Source organism: Ascaphus truei, chromosome 1 (assembly GCF_040206685.1).
Source record: "Ascaphus truei isolate aAscTru1 chromosome 1, aAscTru1.hap1, whole genome shotgun sequence".
In the NCBI taxonomy this organism is placed as follows: Eukaryota; Metazoa; Chordata; class Amphibia; order Anura; family Ascaphidae; genus Ascaphus; species Ascaphus truei.
The window spans coordinates 255160406-255179386 of NC_134483.1; the positions used below are offsets into that span (position 1 = coordinate 255160406).

The following is an 18981-nucleotide window of genomic DNA, read 5'->3' on the forward strand; positions in this document are numbered from 1 at the left end:
GATGTAAAGATAGAAAATATGCCCATAGTGCAGATCAATCATATAAAAGGATGTTTATATAAAATTTCAAAAATGCACACTTATAATAAAATCTAATTTAAAACAGCATGAATCACCAATGTGATAATAGGAGATTTGACTTGTGCCTTGGCTCACCCCCCGCCTCCGTTTGGCATCTGGTGTTCTCTGCGGATGCTTCCGCATTCGGCTGTCTGCCTCCCGATCACTCTCTGGGGCTCAGTGCCGTCGCGGTGTCCAGAGCGTCGCGTCACTTCCGGTTGGGCTTCTGGGTTGGGCAGTGAAGTGACGCGCATAGTAGCCAAGATTGCAATTGAGCTATTTCACTCGTCAATATTGTCTGCACTTAGATTGTTGTGTTGTTTTTTCTCCTTTATGCTCCCCCTGGGTTGTGAAAACACATTTCTACCATTTGGGGACCAGTGAAGACAGGCCCTGCCAGAAGGGTTTGAGCAGGGAGTTACAACCTTTATTTATTTATCACGTTATTCATCACGTTATTTGCACATATACTGTTCACTGTTAACTATTTTTTGGTAGGTTTAAATAATAATCACTTTATTATTAGTGATCACTTTTAGTGTTTAGCGCCTGTTTATCACTATCACTATATCACAGGTGCCGTGGAAGTGCCAGCCTGGATCGGATCGCAGAATCAACATGCTCCAGCCGAATAACCGGAAATAGAAAAAATTGCTGCAGGGGTGATTCACTGCTGACCGGTGAGAGTTTTGGAAAAGCCAAGCACAATCAATGATTAGTTTGAAAAATGTAATGTGCAGTTACAATTATACACAATAGCAGGTAACTAATACGTTTCGTCCCTGGTTTGGAACTTTGTCAAAGAGTGACTGGTCCAACAACCAGGTGATCTTTAAATAGGTGTGCCCAATGTCTGATTGGATCAGTCAATCAAATCAAATCAACATATGGGGCGTGTCAGGTAAAATTCACCTGTTGATTAATAGATCTGGCTAATGCATTCGTTAATACTGCAGAAAGCCAATAACTGAGTAAACCATATTAGAAGGTCACCTGGAAGCTGAAAAACAAACAAACAAAATGTGCAAATCTAGACATAACATATAACATTAAAATCCCAAGTTATAATGTGACCACTAACAACTAAAAAAGATGTTATAAAGGTCACTAGCTAAAAAGTAACCAGTAAAAGTAGCAATGTGTACTCAAAAGCAACAAGTATTTAAAGTATCTAAATATAGTATAATAGTAGCAATGTACATGAAAAATCTATACATTTATATAAACCTAAGTGAAAATAAACTCATATAATAGATGAAGAAAATAATAACAATGAATATACAAATGAAACCATATACTGTAACATAAAACCTAAATGACGGATCGATTTATAGCTAGAGACTTTAAAAGTAAACATATACATAAAGTCTTTATTCATACTGATTCTTTAGATAGGAATTAACTTATCAAACAGAAACCTAAACATTCAAAATATAAAACCAGATCCTGTCAATATCCTGATAATGATCAGAGCTGTCTTACGTTCATAACTACGTACAATAGTCCGGCACAATCTATTGCGCCATCATTCAAAAACGCTGGAACACCTTATCATTGGGCAAGGATATTGCCACGGTGATACAGGGTGGGCCTAAATTCATTTTTAGAAAAGCTAAGACACTTGCTTCGTACCTTTCGCCAAGTTTATTTGATTCAAGATCTTTACATTCTAAAATATGAGGTATTCCCAAAGGTTTCTTTGCCTGTGGAAGGTGTTCCATGTATGTATATGCTAATCCTATTAAATCTATAGCATATAGCTAATCTAACTATCGTATTAAGAACTTTATAAATTGTAACACTAGTTTTGTGATTTATCTTCTAAAATGCGGCTGTCATAAACAACATACATAGGCCGCACAATAAGATCTTTAAGGTCTAGAATATTAGAGCATGTACTGCTTATTAAAAAGAAGGATGTATCACATCCAGTGGCCCATTATTTATCGTCCTGTCCCCAAAGGGGTATTGACAATGTTTCATTTTCTGGTATTGAACATATTCCATCTCACCACAGAGGGGGTGATAGACTAAATACAGTACATTAAATAAGAAAGAGATGTTTTGGATCTATACCTTGAATACTTTGAACCCTTGGGCATTAACATAGAATGGGAACATAAACATTTTTTGACCGATTGATCGCTCTTGTTCAAAGTATTCAGGGTTGATCAAGTACTGTATATAATGTCTATTATTGTTTCTATGTATATTTTTCAGGTTTTTTTTCAGTTTTTTCAGTTATTAAATAGTCTAATTGGATTCAATTGTATATTTGTTAGATTACTTATTTCATTATTATTTATACTAATTTATAGTATTATATACGTAAAGGCTATAATTTGTTTTAAGTTATATGGTTTCATTTGTATATTCATTGTTATTATTTTCTTCATCTATTATATAAGTTTATTTTCAGTTTATAGGTTTATTAAATGTATAGATTTTTCATTCATGCTACTATTATACTATATTTAGGTACTTTAAATACTTGTTGCTTTTTGAAGTACACATTGCTTCTTTTACTGGTTACTTTTTAGCTGGTGATCTTTATAACATCTTTTTTAGTTGTTAGTGGTCACCATATAACTTGTGATTTTAATGTTATATGTTATGTCTAGATTTGCATTTTTTGTTTGTTTGTTTCTCGGCTTCCAGGTGACCTTCTAATATGATTTACTCAGTCATTGGCTTTCTGCAGTATTAACGAATGCATTAGCCCCCTATGACTGATCCAATCAGACATTGGACACACCTATTTAAAGATCACCTGGATGTTAGACCAGTCACTCTTTGACAAAGTTCCAAACCAGGGACAAAACGCATCAGTTACCTGCTATTGTGTATAATTGTTACTGCACAATACATTTTTCAAACTAATCATTGATTACACTTGGCTTTTCTAAAACTCTCACCGGTCAGCAGTGAACCGGCTTTTTTAGCTATTTTTTCTAAAGCACCAAGTGAACTAGATTTGTAAATATAATGCTATATTTTCACTTTGTGCAGTAATATGTGGTAGTATCTATAACTGGCACTTATCCCTGTTTAAATAAAGTTGCCTCTAATGGTCTTAGAAACCCAGCAGAGAGCTGGTTAATTGCTGCTAGTCAATTAACCAGCTCCATCTGGATAATCAGAGGAGGGTAAAAAAACTTGCGGAGGACAGACTAAGATACTCCTGATGACACTCACAACTATGCTTGTTGGAGATAATGTTTTCAGCACAAAGGCTGTACTGAGATCAAGACACCTGGACAGCAAGTACCAGACAACTATCCAGAACAAGAGACTGCCACAAAGAGCCCAGACTTACTGGTACCTCTTGAGACTTTTGAGTAATCGGTTGGTATGGGGCTTTTTCTCCCAGTCTTCCAGATAGGGACTGGGAAGTGAGTGAGCCCTTACACAGGAATAGGTGTTTGTTGCTTTGTTTATTTTGTTTATGTATGCGGTGCATTGTTTAAAGGGACAGGCTCAATAAAGCCATGTTTTCATTTCCCGAAAACTGTCTCCCTTTAGTGTACATCTGCATACGTCTCTTGCAGTATCATTATTGTTTTAGTTAACCTCTTTGCGGCTAGATGGGCCAACAATTCTTAGCAATGTATTGCAGACCTCTTTGGCTGCAAAGGGTTTAAACTATAGTAACTATAAGGATTGCTTTTTTCTTCTACTGTATGTCCTCTATGGCAGCCATAATAATGGGTCTATTCCATGAACCAGCTTAGGTAGGACAAGCACTTCCTTAAAACCGCCCTATATAAGGGGGCATCTTCATCTCAGGTCAGTTATTCCTGTCCTAACTTAGCTGGGGGAAGGACGTCAGCAGGTTCCTTCATCTATTTTTAAGTATTCAACATTTTTCTTTGTATTTTTCACTTAGGCTGCTTTCATGTCCTCCTGTTTGGTGCGTTTCCAGCCTCTTCAGGATGATGGGGTTATTAAGCCTAGGAAAGCTGCCTATAAGTCTTAATCGAACGAGGAAAAATCTGCTGGTTTAATTGACTGGATGAAGATTTTGCTTATGCATTCCTTTGAAAAAGTTAAATCGCAAGGAGGTGTAGGTCACAGACTTCACTAGATGTATTTTTGATTACTTAGAGCAAGCATCATTTTCAGAACTTGGGGAATATTCTTTATCCGAGGAGGAAAAAGCCAAGCAGTTGTGAGATCCTTTAAGATGGAAACCATAGATAAACCAAGAATATGAGGACAACATTAAATATTAAGGATGCCAGAGAGGAACTGGGATTCGTGGACCAGGCTTTTCTATGATTTAAAGAAGACAAGTAGAACTTTCTGTTTTCAGAGTGCTATCAAGGACATTGTAAAAACAAAATGGGCATCACTGGATAGAAGATCAGCAAAGACTAAACGATTTTCCAAAATATACGCATTCAAAGAAGAAGGTACCAAGGATTTGGTAATCCCGTGGAAGGTAGATGCCAAATTGGTAAAAAATACAGCAATTCCCCTGGAGGCTGGATCATCTTTTAGGGATCCTATGGATTATAGAATAGAAGGGGTCCTGTACAAGCAATATTCAGCTATTTGTAAGAAATTGAAACCAGCAGTGGCCTGTATCCCAAGAACAGTCAGCATTTTGAACTCTAACCTTGAAGATAAGATTGAGGCTGGAATATCAAAAATATTTGATTGATTTCTTATGTGATTATATTTTTCTCAATGGATATCATTTGACTATCGGCAAGATTGTCTGCATATTCCATATTCCAACACTAGAAGAAGAGCATTATGATGTAAACCTTGGGTGGCGGCGGGTGCCTTATCTAAAATTAGGCTAGTTGTATTGCCTTTTGCAGGTGCATACCTCTCTGGTGAACCATTAGACAATATCTATATCTATATAACTAAAAACGTTGTATGTTTGCTGTGCTTATGGGCAATCTGATTGGTCCGTCGGTCTGTCACTCAGCCTCTAGCCAATCAGATTGGTCCGTGGCCCGCCCCCGCACGCCTCTCATTGGCTTGCTTGCTTCTATGACCTCACCCAACTGCCACACTCTCACCCGCTGCCAACACATCTGTGGGGGGGGGGCATGCACAACCACCCGGCCACTCTCCTCTTCTCCTCCTCACCCCACGGCCTGGCCCGCTGGATCCCCCCCATCACCCAAAGCTCCACTCCCCGCCGGCTCCACCCCCCCTCCATCACCCGCAGCTCACCTCCCCGCTACCTTCCCTCGCGGGGAGGGGGGGACTGGGGAGCGAAGTCCCTGAAGGTCCCTGGTTCCCGTCCAGAGAACAGCTCCCATCCGCAGCAGGCTGGTGGGGTTTCTGGATCACTGGACTAAAAAAAAAGTGGATTCCTGGATTCTAACATTTGTTGCCCAAGGATATTCTTTGAACTTCCTGATGATACCAGGTTATCATTTCAGAGAATCATATCTCTCAAACAATCCAGAAAAGAATCAAGCCTTAAATCAGGTGGGTTTAAGATCTGCTGGTCAATGCTGCAATTCAGCCGTTTACACATTGCGAGAAAGGCAAAATATTTTATTTGGATCTGTTTCTAGTGCTGAAAGCATCTGGTGGATTCAGTCCTAAATCTAAAGGAAAATAATACTCTTTTTTAACTTCCAGATGGAGTATTTAAGGACCGTCATATCTGTGATAGAAAAAGGGGCATACAGTATGTTGCCATCTATAGATCTAAAAAAGATGCGTATCCCCATATTCCAATAAAGGAATCACACCGCCAGTTTCTGAGGTTTTGTTTATCAGCAGTCACTACCAGTTTACAGCACTTCTCTTTGGACTGACTACAGCACCCAGAACCTTCACAAAGGTCATGATATCAGTGGCAACATTGTTAAGACAAAAAGGCATTTCCGTGGTATCATATTTGGATGATTAGCTGATCAAAGCCCGTCAGACTGGGTTGCCAAAGATCATGTGTGTATAGTGCACAATGTACTGGAAGACCATGGTTGGATCATAAACCTGAAGAAAAGCAGGCTTGTGCTAGCTCAAATCCTTCAGTTTATAGGAGTCGTCTTTGATAGACGAGAAGGCCTGCTCTCACTAATTACCCGGAAGGTTCACAGAATTATTGTGAAAATCAGAATGTTCAGACAACTCAGAAGACCATTAAAGTTACAATTCAACCACTCATGCATCTGATAGGTCTTCTTGAATCAGTGACAGACATAGTTCCCTGGTCCACATTTCTCTTCAGACCACTGCAGATAATCTTTCTCACGTTAGGTGGGCATCGTAATCCCAAACTAAATTCCAGACTTCAATTGTTACCAAGCACAAGACTCCATTTGCATTCGTGGACCTCCATCAAAAACTTGCAAAAAAAGTCATTGATTCCTCTGATCTGGACAGTATTAAAGACTGTTGCAAGCCATTTAGAATGGGGAGTGATTTTTCAGGTTCATATGATCCAAGGGCTCTGGTCTTGTCAGGAAAGGAAACTTCCAATCAACGTGTTAGAAGTTCGAGCCATATTTTATGCCATATAAGGTCTTCAGACAATTTTCCATGAAGGATTCTATTCGACAACATTACAGCAGTAGTGTATATAAATCTACAAGGAGGAAGAAGGAGTCCGAGAGTTCTCAAAGACACATCCAGAAACCTGCCCAGGCCTGGAGAAAGCAGTAACGTACATCTACGCGGCTTACATTTCAGGAGACAGAAATAACGAAGTTGACTTTCTCAGCAGGTGTTCAATACACCCAGGAGAGTAGGAGCTGAACCAGGAACTGTTTGTCATGGGTGACCATAACTTTTAACACCGAAACCACCGGGATCACTATCACCAGACAGGACACAATAATTGAATAAACGAAAATGTATTCTGGCAAGCCAGCAAACACACAAAATACACAATCACCATGAAACACTCACCAACTGGGGGGCCTGTAAGAGCCTAGAGAAATATAAGAAAGAGATATTAGAGAACAATATGTTTGATGGCTACTTTAGGACTGCAAATAATATTACATATTTTATCTCTGAATTATATGATTGGATCCGAGATAAAGACCATGGCAAACAATTGCAAAAAGAGGCAGCCAAGTGGAACAAGGACTTCCCAGAAATAACAGAGATTAACTCTTTTCTGTTTGGATTGCGTAGAACTAGGAAAATAATAATATCACAGACATGGAGGGAATTACAATTTAAATGACTACATAGAGCATATTATGCATTTGATTCCAATATAAACAGATTTGAAAAAGACAAAAATAAATGCCCAAAATGTCTGCTTATTAAAGAGGGTCTAAAACACTGCATAAGGGCATGCCCATGTATATCGAATTTTATGGGACCAGGTTAATTAATAAATAATAAAAATTGTTTGTTCTTGTATAGCGCTGCTAGTTTTACGTAGTGCTTTACAGAGACATTTTTTTTGAGACACAGTCCCTGCCGAGCTTATAATCTATGTGTTTTAGTGACAAAGAAGGAAAAAATAGACAGTGCGCAACTAAAACAGAAACCCACGTGAAAAGAGGCAATAGTTAAATCACTAATTGTCTCATATTTGCAAATATGTGCAAACAAGGTAAAAATGACCGTAAGATGATGATACACTAGATTGCGTCTGCAGCCGTCATGGGTGTGGCTCAGCACCCCTGGGGCTAAGAAAGTGATACAAAAACAGAGCGCAAAATAGGGAAGTATGAACAAATTGAAATTATATTAAAAAATTAATGGTTCTGCGTACATCAATATGAAATAAAACAGGCAATCAATGAGGTATGGTGGAGTTACAGCACGCCGGAACTGGAAACCGCAGATAGCATAAAACACCACTAGTACATCAGCAGCAGAAAACGTCCTTTGGAGCAGCATTCATAAGGCCCCTCTGGTCCAACAACAAATTAGGTCAATGGTGTAGGTAAGAACCGGTGGTAGGCTCCCACAGTAAAGTCCCAAGCACTCGCCGTGCTTCCTGCTTCGTGCCCTGCTACACGCACTTCCGGTCACGTGACTCGGGCGCACCGGTCACCAGCTGATGACGTGTCCGTAACAGGGGACTTATCCCTGTTCACAAATGTGCCTCTAATCCAGCAGTGTGGGGGTTAACTGCTGGTAGGCAATTAACTAACACCACCTGGCTGATTATAGGTCTTAGAAAAAGCCTGCCTCTGAGACAGGAAGAGAGATTCCTGAGCACACATGTGAGCTGAACAAGGAGACAGATGTCTTGAGCCTGCCAGAAGAGACTGCATGCTGCCAACAAGACACAGGGGAAAGTACTTCTAAACCTGGACATTGCCTTATCGCACAAAGGTGTGGACACCAGGAGAACAAAGAAGCCTTCCTCTACAAGAAAACAGATAAGACTTTTCTTATAAGAGTGTTATCTATGTCTTTATGTATGTATAAATGTCCCTATGACTTCGGCCGGTGAATCGTAACCACACAGTTAAAGAGAGCTTGACTACAAGTGTACAGTATATATACTCCAAAGTGGAGCGGATTTTGTTTGCTGATTTACATGTTTGCTGTGTTTAAAGTGACAGGCGCAATAAAGCCTTATTTTAATTTCACTTTAAAACAGTCTCCATTGCATACCTCTGAACACGTCTCTTTCAGTGTCACACACAGTGTACCTCTCTCAAGGGCTGGATGTTAGTCCAATAGTGTGGAATAAAACAGGAGCGCAACGGAGCAGCATGTGCATATGGGGACAAGCACAAATGGGCCAAATAATGCAGATAGTGCAGATATTGCAGAAATAACTGTTAACAGTTGTTTGGCATAAATCCAACGCGCTTCGTAGCGCGAACGCTACTTCTTCAGGGAATGTGAAGCACTGGGCAAACACTGATAGTATATATACCCATCATTCCACTTTGATTGGAAGCTTTTTTTAACTGACAATAAATTTTGGCTTGAGAAAACAACCTTGCAGAGGTACATTGACTGTGGGAGGATACCTTGGGGTCTACGGATCCTCAAAACCCCCACGTTTGGTAAAGTTGATGTACATTTTAGTAAAGAATGGAATAGAGTACTGGGTGAGTGCTCCACGGAGTTAATGCGGTTAATCATTTATGAACGCAATAAATCCTTGTTATTAATTGAGACAGAAATACTGAAAGAAATAAAAATCCTGGAGCATATTGTTATTATTTAAGATTGCTCCAAGATTGAATATTAATTAATAGCAAAATTGGAGAATACAGGAGAAGAACTTGTGAAGATTAATCACAAAAAAATTTAAGAGACAAATTGGACTATGCCAATGGCAAACAGAGAGATTGGGCTAGAAATGAGGAGTGAGGAAGGGTGGTTGATAAGGTTTATGTTCCACATCATGGGGCCAAAAGGGGCCCCCATTCCTCCGGGACCAGGGAGTCTGGACAGAGGGGTCCCCCTAGGCATCATGGGTGGACTTCTGATAGACATTATGATAACCACCAAGAGAGATCAAGAGATAGGAAAGGAGAGCCCAGGAGTGATCATCGCTCTTTCAGTAATAAGTACAATGATCATTGTGACGGGGAGGAAGGGGTTAATACCTGATTTGCTATGCATTACTGTGGTTGCCCTGTCCCAGCCATTTTTATTCCCCATTTGCAGGCCATTCCCTCCCTGCGAGGGTAAAAGACAAGATGCATTGCTTGCCATACCCTCTAACCGACACATGATTGCAGTCTAGAAGCCGGCATTTCAATGAGAAATACAAATTCTAGAATGAAAGCACCCATAAACCTGATTTTTGAGATGCAAATACAGTGTAAAAATTATATTTATGTGCATGTAGTGGTTCAGTTATAACACAAACTTAACATGTTGTTTAATAAAGTGGGTAAAAACTCCAGATCTTAAATGTAAGGCAGGAGCTATTTCTTGTAAGTCCAAGCAGGAATTCTGTGTACATCCAGCTGTGATATGGGTGAATGAGCTTCGGTATTTTTATGACCGAGCTTCAAAGGAGTCTCAATGGGCTGTAGGTATTTTTATGATGGAGCCTCAAAAGGCTCTCACAGATTTAGAATCCCCCTGTCTAAGAGAGTGTCAGTTATGAAAAGACCCAGAGACCCATAATGTATACAATACTTGCATACTGATGCACAGCAGATGCCAGTCTATTGACATTTATTGGTCAAAAATCAGACGGAGCGGCACCAAGTTATGGGTGTAGCCCTGGTATGCTAAGTGGCATGGGCGTCAACCTGACCCATGCGCCCTGCCCACCGGACAGCCCTTTTGACCGGTCTTATGAACTGTGGGTAACTTGGCTATTCGTGGGTTTTTTTGTTCCCACGAGGGGATTGGATCCACATGTTAAAGATAGCTTTGGGCAGTCTATAACTGTGGCTCCCCAGGTATCCCCAGTGTGATTCCTGACTTTTAATCCATGATGTAAAGATGCAAGACTTTGTTCCAGCACAGCAGCAACCAGTCCAGGAGTGAAGGGGTTAACAACAACATAACCACAGGACTTTTAAAACCAAGGCTGCATTTCTTGCACTGGCAAGCAAAGGACAATTTCTTTCGTTCCAAGGACAATTTATTTTGTTCCCTTATCCCAGTGAGTGTTGTTTTAAGTGTATTCTGCAGATGTCGTGTGTTTGTCTATTAAGGAAATAAATCCCAATTTATTTTGCAACTTGTTCTGTTCAATCAAGTACCTAGATTGATAAAAGTTGGTGTCATCGTGACAGGCTTTTAAAAAACTGGTGGCAGCTGGTGGGATACTGATTGAACCTATATTGCAGTTTCCTGCGGGCTCTGTAATATAGTGAGGACCTTGTAGTTTGCGAGCTCCTCAGACAAGTAGCAACTGACACACACTTCTAAAGAGCACGAGTGACTTCACTGCTCCCTTCACCTATACCCCGAAGGCACCATGAGCGATCGCTCAGGAAGGTTCAGGTCGTGGACCAGAGAGAAAGTCGTGGAGAAATGTGCGGGCTATGGCTTACCGACAGATGGGCGGTCGAAGGCACAACTGGAGGAGGATTTGGAGCATCATGAGGACCGCATGATCCTACCAGAGGGGCAAGTCCCCGTAGCTGCTGTGTTGGCAGACGCTATTCAGGCCGGAGTGCAGGAGGTCCCTCCAGCTCCGGGGCTGCAAGGACATGAGGAGAGTGCGTTCCTGAATGACTTCGAGACGCAGTGTTCCCGGTTCCGAATTCCAAGGAGGGACTGGGTGGTCAGACTGCGACCACTGTTATCTGGCAAAGCCAAACGGAGTGTGATGGGTATTCCACGCGTGGATGCCGATGACTACGGTCATGTGAAAAGCAAGCTGCTAACCCAGTATGCCCTGACCCCAGAATCTTACAGGGGCAAGTTCCGGACGGGGGTAGTACTCCCCGGAGAGTCATACAGCACCTATGCCGGTAGGATGGCTTTGCACGGGACTCAGCGGGTGGAGGCTAATGGGGTTACAAAATTCCATACCCTGCTGGACTTATTCTTTCAAGAGCAGCTGCTGCAGCAGCTTCCCACAGATGTGAGGGGATGGGTCTATGAAATGTTCAGTCCGCGCTCTGGCTCTTTAAGCTTGGATTGTTGATCCCTCTCAGTTCTCTTGCTGCTTCTGTGTTTATGAGGTGTCTCCCCCACCTCCAAATGTGGTCTCCACCGGAACCCCGATGGTGATACCAATATCAGCAAAACAAGAAAAAACACAAAAGCGCACCAAGATGAGAGATAGATATTGTATTAGCAACAAATAATAAAATTAGTAACTTACATATAAAATTTCTTTAATAATCCGCGATCTGGTGTCTATCACAGGAGTAGGGCATCACATAGGAAATATGAAGGGTAATCTCAGTTCTAAGAGATCAGACCCGCGCGCTAGGGCTGTCTCTGTTTCCTCTCCTGTCCTCCACGTGTGGTAGCGTGGTGCAGAGTGTAGCACACATGTGCAGGAACCGGGGCCTTCAATAGGTGTCCTTAGGATGCCTGTCCGTTTTTGATAGCATAAAAACGATCGGAAAAAAGCAGGAACGGTACACTTGAGTGTGTACTGATGGTGGGTAATAAAACCGCCAGCCACAACAGACTGTTGTGGCTGGCGGTTTTATTACCCACCATCAGTACACACTCAAGTGTACCGTTCCTGCTTTTTTCCGATCGTTTTTATGCTATCAAAAACAGACAGGCATCCTAAGGACACCTATTGAAGGCCCCGGTTCCTGCACATGTGTGCTACACTCTGCACCACGCTACCACACGTGGAGGACAGGAGAGGAAACAGAGACAGCCCTAGCGCGCGGGTCTGATCTCTTAGAACTGAGATTACCCTTCATATTTCCTATGTGATGCCCTACTCCTGTGATAGACACCAGATCGGGGATTATTAAAGACATTTTATATGTAAGTTACTAATTTTATTATTTGTTGCTAATACAATATCTATCTCTCATCTTGGTGCGCTTTTGTGTTTTTTCTTGTTTTGCGGATGGGTCTATGACCATAAACCTCAGACCTATGAGGATGCAGCGAAAATGGCAGATGAGTATGTGGCCAGCCGAGTTGCAATGAAGGACCCTGTAGCACCCAAAGGAGCGGGCCGTGCGGCCCAGGGCGCTAAGACTACACCTCCGTGGACACATCAGCCTGCGGCAGCAAAAACAACGCACACAAGGCTGCAGAGTTCAAGCATGAGAGGCGAAGATATTCCTGCAATAAAGTTGGACATCTCAGGCCAGATTGTCCGGACCGGGACCGGTCCAAGGGACCGGTCCAAGGGACCCCATCAGGGGCAACGCTCACCAGCTGCGAGGCCGGTCGCTCGTGTGCGACTGGCACACAGAGGAGCAAAGTACAGCCATGGAACTAGCCCACAGAGGGATGCCCAGCGGAGAGACTGCACTTGCCACCTTGGGACCAGCAGCGGAAAGCGGGGGACATCAGGATGCTCCAGTCGGGATGCAGCCCAACGATGTCCGGCAGAAGCATCTGCGGAAGGTGGCCATCGGAGACCGGCAGGCGGACGGCTTGCTAGACTCCGGTGCCACCGTGACTCTGGTTCGCCCTGATATGGTGCGGCCAGAGGATTTGCTCCCGGGCACCGGGATGCAAGTGACCATGCCAGACGGAGGACCGCGGTCACTCCAGGTTGCCCTGGTCTTTTTGGACTGGGGTGCCGGACGTGGCATGAGGGAGGTGGGGGTTTTGCCTGGGTTAGATGCCGAGGTCTTGCTGGGGAACGAACTAGGACACGTTACCTGTGTTTTTACCACTGAGCTGGCGCCTGTTGCAACGATCACCAGGAGCCAGTCAGCAAGGATCGCAGCGGAACCAGCCCCTGTCCCCCTGCATTTGGGACCTACAGTTCCAGTAGTCTCTACAGAGACCAGACAGGTAAGCCAGACTCAGTCGCTTTTTGACACTGACTTACTGTTCCCTGTACCTGTTCCCTGTCCCCTTGACTCAGATGTGACCGGGGGGTGGCCAGAGTTAGGTGCCCAGTTTAGGGATGCGGTGCGATCTGATCCCAGCTTGGAGGGCATGAGACTGCGGGCGTCCGAGTCTAAGCCAAGCAAGGGGTCTGATTACTTCTTGTGGCACCGCGGGCTCCTATATAGAGAGGGGTCCACCGGGTTAGATGAGGTATGGACGGGGAAGAGACAGCTAGTGGTACCCTGGGAGTATAGGGAGCAGTTGTTGCGGGTTGCCCACTCCATTCCACTAGGGGAGCATCAGGGGGTCGCTAGGACGCGAGCCCGGCTGTTGCAGCGTTACTACTGGCCCAGGGCATCCAGTGAGGCGGCAGAGTTCTACCGATCCTGTGACGCCTGCCAGCGAGTAGGTAAGGCGGGTGAACGTGTGAAGGCACCCCTGAACCCGTTACCGGTAATAGGGGAACCCTTTCAGCGGGTAGCTATGGACCTCGTGGGACCCCTCATGGTTCCCAGCTGGTCAGGAAAGCGCTACATTCTCACGGTGGTGGATATTGCCACCCGGTACCCTGAGGCGGTAGCGCTTGCCAGTATTGATGCTAGGGCAGTAGCTAAAGCTCTTTTAGCCATTTTTTCTAGGGTAGGTTTTCCTAGTGAGATCCTAACCGATCAGGGGTCACAGTTCATGAGTGAATTGCTCCAGTGTCTCTGGAATGCGTGCTGGGTGAAGCACCAGCGCACGACCCCTTACCACCCCAAACCAACGGACTATGTGAGAGGTTCAATGGTACCCTGAAGCAGATGCTGCGAACATTTATAGAGGCGGAGGGAAAAGACTGGGAGATTCACCTGCAGCACTTGCTGTTTGCATACCGAGAGGTACCGCAAGAATCTACAGGCTTCTCTCCCTTTGAGCTACTATATGGTCGCAGGGTACAGGGACCTCTGGACCTGAGACTACCAATACTGATGCTTTTGTGCTTCAGTATGTGATAGATCTCAGAGACGGGTTAGAGATGCTCATGGGATTAGCACATTACAACCTTAGGGCTGCTCAGACCAAGCAGAAGACTTGGTATGATCAGAATGCCCGTAGCAGAGAGTTCATCCCAGGACAGCAGGTACTTGTTCTCAAGCCCATTCGGGAGAACAAATTAATGGCTGCCTGGTCGAGACCGTATCCGGTACTGCGAAAGATGAACGAGTGCAACTATGTTGTACAGGTAGATGAAGAGACAGGGAGAAATAAGACTTATCACATCAACATGCTGAAGGAGTACTTAGCACCGAGTGTGGCGTCGGTGCTGGCCATTTGCAGCCCACCGACGGGGGATCCAGCGAGCAATGCTCTGCCTGATCTCCTGGGGGAGGCTAGGCAGGGAGATACCATAGAGCAGGTGGAGATAGGGGCTCAGCTGAGTGTCAGGCAGAGAGCAGAAGCCAGGGCTATGCTAGAGAAGTATAGGGCTCTGTTCTCAGACAAGCCAGGGAAGACACACATTGCAGATCACCCAGTGCTGACAGGGGATCTGAGACCTCTGCATAAGCACGCTTATAGAGTGTCAGCATAGGTAAAGGGCAGTATAGAGAGGGAGGTAGAAGAGATGCTGGCCCTAGGGGTAATTGTACCGTCCCAGAGCCCTTGGGCTTGTCCGGTAGTCCTGGTACCTAAGAAGGACGGAACCACCCGGTTCTGTGTGTACTACCGGCAGCTCAATGCGGGCACGATGTCAGATGCCTACCCCATGCCCTGCATGGATGAGTTGTTAGATTAACTCGCGGGGGCAAGGTATTTGATGACTATGGATCTCAGTAAAGAGTACTGGCAGATCCCTTTGACCCTGGAGGCTAGAGAGAAGTCTACATTTATTACCCCAAGTGGCCTCTATGAATTTCTAGTGATGCCATTCGGGATGAAAAATGCACCAGCTACCTTTCAACGCCTGGTCAATCGCTTGCTGGAGGGTATGCAAGGGTTTGCAAGGGCATACCTGGACGAAATTGCTGTCTTTAGTAATTCGTGGGACTCACACTTAGTGCATGTAGCTGCGGTGCTAGACAGGATTAGGGAAGCGGGACTCACGTTGAAACCCACCAAATGCTTAGTGGGGATGGCAGAGGTATTGTACCTAGGGCACAGAGTGGGTGGCGGGCATCTTAAGCCAGAACCAGCTAAGGTGGAAGCTATAGTGCAGTGGCCCGTTCCCAAAACCAAGAAGCAAGTCATGGCTTTCCTAGGCACCGCAGGCTACTACAGAAAGTTTGTCCCTCAGTATAGCGCCATTGCCAAACCCCTGACTGACTTGACCCAGAAGCGACAGTCTGTGCTGATAGTCTGGTGGTCTGCCTGTGAGGTAATAGGGGAGCCCCTGCTGCTGCCTCAAAAAATGAACGGTGAACGGTGCTCTGGGTATACACTGAATAGGTAGAGAAGAGCCCAGTATAGCACTAAAGTTCACCCTCTGGTGATGAGTGTATGATTTAAAACATAAACTTTATTAAATACAACACATATATAAAATAATGGGTATTAAAATGACGTACTAGAGTTCAGTGGATCATGATACTGACAGCCGTGAGGCTCAGGATCAACATAGTATGTGTGTCCTATATGTATCAAGTATCACACAGGAAACTAAGCAGAAATCCTGATGTGGACCTCTGTGAAAGGTGAATAGGTAGGGTGTGCTCCGTAAGGTACTATGTCTACAGGTCACATTAGGCAATATATGCATAAACCATAAATAAAGGTGGTGTGACTAGTGGTGACTGGTGCACATGTGAAGCAAATGTAATGTGCACCAGAAGATCTCAGTGTGCAGTCAGTGAAAATCCTCCTCAGTGATATGGCTGTAAGCACAGTGCTGTGTGAAGCTGACCTCAGGTAACCTCCTGAGGTCCACAGTGTAGGGGTGTAATGCCCTGTAGTGACCTCAGCGGCAATGTCACAGATAGCACTTATGAACACTGTGCTGATAGTGTGGTGGTGGGCACCCTAGTCAGGTGAGCTTAACACATACATAAACACTGTACATGAAGAGGGGGTATCATTTATCTAGAGCATCTCTGGACCCTAGTATCCCTCTCTATTATCAACATAACTATTGATACTGCATCAGTTATACATTACCCTTGTAGGCCAAATAGAGTGTACTTCAGCTCTATTTGTGTCAGAGTCTGACTTACCAGCTACAACAATATAAGTAATAATCAAGAGTCAGACAGATACATCTTTATTGTGCCAGCTCTGCAGTCACACACTGTGGTATACTTACACTACCGACACGATTTATTCGAGCAGGGCTAGTTCCGCAAGCCGGGGGATGCCCCGGCTTGCTAGCCCCACTCCCTCGGCGTGCCGCGTGTCACCGATGCGCGGTCACGCTTCATCGGGTGCCTGCGCCCTCTGCGCGCATGCCCAGGGCTCCCCGAGGGAGCCCTGGTGTGCCGTGATCTATGGGACGGCGGCAGGGGGTTCCGGGGGACCCGGCGCACCCGGCAGCGGGAGGGAGAGCGCCCCGATCGGAGGGCGCTCTTCCGCTGCTTCAGCGCGCGCCCGGCACCCTCCGGCGCGCGCCAGGTTACTGCTGCGGCCGAGAACGGGCAAATGCTCGAATAAACTCGGCCGCAGCAGTACTGCGTCTATGTTGCAGCTCCACGCATAGCTTGGCACTTCAAGGGTTACGTCATGACGTCATCACTCTGGAGGTCCCTATATATACCTGCTCACCTGGTCAGCTTCACACAGCACTGTGCTTACAGCCATATCACTGAGGAGGATTTTCACTGACTGCACACTGAGATCTACTGGTGCACATTACATTTGCTTCACATGTGCACCAGTCACCACTAGTCACACCACTTTTATTTATGGTTTATGCATATATTGCCTAATGTGACCTGTAGACATAGTACCTTACGGAGCACACCCTACCTATTCACCTTTCACAGAGGTCCACATCAGGATTTCTGCTTAGTTTCCTGTGTGATACTTGATACTGCTGCGGCCAAGTTTATTCGAGCATTTGCCCGTTCTTGGCCGCAGCAGTAGCCTGGCGCGCGCCCGAGAGTGACGGGCGCGCGCCGAAGCAGCGGAAGAGCGCCCTCCGATCGGGGCGCTCTCCCTACCGCTGCCAGGTCCGCCGGGTCCCCCGGAACCCCCTGCCGCTGTCCCGCGATCGCGGGACACCAGGGCTCCCTCGGGGAGCCCCTGGACGCGCGTGCAGGGGGCGCACGCTCCCGAAGACGCGTGACCGCGCGTCTATGACGCGCGGCACGCCGAGGGGCGGCCACTAGCAAGCCGGGAAATCTCCCGGCTTGCGGATCTGGCCGCAGAGTGATAAAGCGTGTCGGTAGTGTACATATAGGACACACATACTATGTTGATCCTGAGCCTCACGGCTGTCAGTATCATGATCTACTGACCTCTAGTACGTCATTTTAATACCCATTATTTTATATATGTGTTGTATTTAATAAAGTTTATGTTTTAAATCATACACTCATCACCAGAGGGTGAACTTGAGTGCTATACTGGGCTCTTCTCTACCTTCTCCTGCCTGTGAGGTCTCGTTTCAGGCATTAAAGACTGCACTAGCCAGCGTTCCTATACTTGCTGCTCCGGACTATGCAAAAAGGTTCCTGGTGCAGACTGATGCCTCAGATTTTGGCATTGGGGCTGTACTTAGCCAAGTGGGGGAGGAGGACGTTGAGCACCCGGTAGTATATCTAAGCCGCAAGCTGCTGCCCAGAGAGGTGGCATATGCCACCATTGAGAAGGAGTGTGTGGCCATAGTGTGGGCTCTAAAGAAGTTACAGCCTTATTTGTATGGCAGACATTTCACGGTAATAACTGACCACAATCCTTTGAGTTGGTAACAGAGGGTGTCGGGGGAAAATGCTAAACTTTTGCGCTGGAATCTTGCCTTGCAGGAGTGGAACTTCACCATCCAGCACAAGAAGGGAAGTGAGCATGGTAATGCTGATGGCCTTTCTCGCCAAGACTGCCCTCAGGACTTACTAACTTCAAGAGCTGGCAGGTCAGCCCAGCCAACGGACAGGGTGGTCAGGGCTGTCCCTGCGTCTTGAGTGGGGGATGTGTGACGGGGAGGAAGGGGTTAATACCTGATTTGCTATGCATTACTGTGGTTGCCCTGAGCCAGCCATTTTTATTCCCCATTTGCAGGCCATTCCCTCCCTGCGAGGGTAAAAGACAGGATGCATTGCTTGCCATACCCTCTAACCGACACATGATGGCAGTCTAGAAGCCAGCATTTCAATGAGAAATACTAATTCTAGAACGAAAGCACCCAGAAACCTGATTTTTGAGATGCAAATACAGTGTAAAAATTATATTTATGTGCATGCAGTGGTTCAGTTATAACACAAACGTAACATGTTGTTTAATAAAGTGGGTAAAAACTCCAGATCTTAAATGTAAGGCAGGAGCTATTTCTTTTAAGTCCAAGCAGGAATTCTGTGGACATCCAGCTGTGATATGGGTGAATGAGCTTCGGTATTTTTATGACCGAGCTTCAAAGGAGTCTCAATGGGCTGTAGGTATTTT

The 18981-nt window shown here is 45.1% G+C and overlaps 1 long non-coding RNA gene across 2 annotated transcripts in view; it reads left to right on the top strand.

The window, feature by feature from the left end:
- The window catches only part of LOC142496435 (uncharacterized), a 61291-nt gene extending 53950 nt beyond the window's left edge, over positions 1 to 7341 (top strand). The window contains exon 3 of one of the 2 annotated variants that reach the window (XR_012801986.1): positions 3947 to 7341. This is a non-coding gene — a long non-coding RNA (uncharacterized LOC142496435). Of the gene's footprint in view, positions 1 to 636; positions 741 to 3946 lie in introns of those variants that run through there. The other variant, XR_012801985.1, reaches the window with a different exon arrangement.
- Positions 7342 to 18981: the final 11640 nt, after the last annotated feature.